Raw genomic sequence first — 1,820 nt, 5'->3', positions numbered from 1 at the left:
GCAGACGGGCGGGCAGGAGCACAGAGATGCCAGATAGACAGGGCCACCTCAGGAGGGCTTCCCGGCGGCATAACATTCCCGAGGAAGACCCTCCAGGGCCGGAGCTGTTTTATCCTGAAGGTACCGGGGAGCCGGTGGCAGACCTTCTTAAGTGGGTGGTTGTCAAAATCCAGTTTGGGGCTCTTAGAACTCAGGGGAGTCCGTGTTCCGTGAACTGAGTAGAGGAGGCCAGAGGGGAGTGGGGCAGACCGTTAGGCGGGGGCTGCAGTGACCAGTGCCGGGCTTCTGGAGGCTCAGCAGGGCACCTTGATGCCGGGGCTGGGGAAGCTGACGGGTCCTTCACGTGGCTTTGGACATTATTTCAGCTAAAGAGAAATCTGGGTGCTTTAAAAGACAGTTCTTCAAATCTTGGTGCCATAACATACTAAAGGGTTGTTTCATAGACGAAATTCAAAACACATCTTCTGCCTGGCAGACAGCCTTCCCGCAGTCAGTCCCGCGACCCGGCTCCTTCGGTCCTTTCAGCCCTTTGCTGCTCTGGTGGCTGGGGAACGGGCCTGGGGAATGTGACCTAGGACTGTTTATGGGAAATTCCTGGAAGTGGGGTGGTGGGCCGACACGGACAGAGAGAGAGGAGGTATCCAGTGTGATGCCCAGCTTTCAGGTGTGCCCAGGAGCAGGCCAGGAGAGGGCAGGGTGGCTAATGCGGCTGGGGACGCACTGAGTCTTAGGTAAGATGCCCAGAGACAGATCTCATCTCCAGGGGGACGCTGAATAGAGGGGTTGTTCTGAAACTCAGCATCGAGTCTAGATCAGACACGTAGATCAAGCTACAAGTATAGTAATAATAACAACACGGCATTGAGTGTATGCCATCTGCTGAAGTGCCCTGTGGGGTGGATTCTACTGCCCTCATTTTACGGAAGAGAGATGGAGGATTAGCGGGTGGAGTGACTTTGCTACATGGTTGGGAAGTGAGACAGACAGAATGTGATGCCATTCCTCTGACTCCGGTTCAGGGAGTTGACATACTAAGGGAAGAGGACCAGGGACAGTCCTCTGGGGGGCGCGGTCTTCACAGGGTGGGCCAAGGAAGAGGCTGCTGAGAAGAGCAGTCAGAGAGGCCGGGCACATGGAGGCCCAGCCTCAGCCAGAGAGGCGGGAGGGTGTGGGAACCAAGGGCAAGTGAGACCAGGGGAAAGGGTGTCAAACCCTGCGAGGCCAAACGAGGGGCGGTCAGGGGAGAAGAAGTCCTGGCGGAGCGTCATCAGAAGACCACTGGTGGCTTCCAAGGAAGCGCAGCGACAGTGGGCAGCCGGCTGAGGCAAAGGGGTGCCAAGGACGCACCAGGAGGCATGTGCGGCCGTTCCTCAGGAGAAGGCTGGTCCGAGAGGAAGAGAGCGACCGGGCGCGCGCCAGGCTCCAGGAGAGTGTCACCTTGAAGGGGTAAGAGACCTCTGGGCGGCCGAGGCTGATTTCGGAGAGAGTAGCTACGTGAGGGCAAGAAACGGTGGGGAACAAAGACAGGGCCAGTTCGGAAGTCAGGCAGAGACTCAACCCGGGCAGGGGCTGGGGCAGCAGGGGCGAGGCGGGCCGGCGGGGAGCCAGGAAATCAGGGGTGCCTTCTGCGTGCTGTGATGGCCTTTGCAAGTCTTCCCGGCCGTCGTTCCGATGGCTGCACGGTGTCACCCCGAGGGCCGTTCTCCTACTGACCGACATTTAGATCGTTTGTGTGGTCACCACTGTAGGTAAACCCACAAAGACTGCTTTCATGCATGTGCCTGTTTTCGTCTTGTATGAGTATCTTGACATGCACACCA

This window comes from Manis pentadactyla, chromosome 12 (assembly GCF_030020395.1).
Source record: "Manis pentadactyla isolate mManPen7 chromosome 12, mManPen7.hap1, whole genome shotgun sequence".
Classification (NCBI taxonomy): domain Eukaryota; kingdom Metazoa; phylum Chordata; class Mammalia; order Pholidota; family Manidae; genus Manis; species Manis pentadactyla.
Note: the sequence above shows the minus strand (reverse complement) of the source record.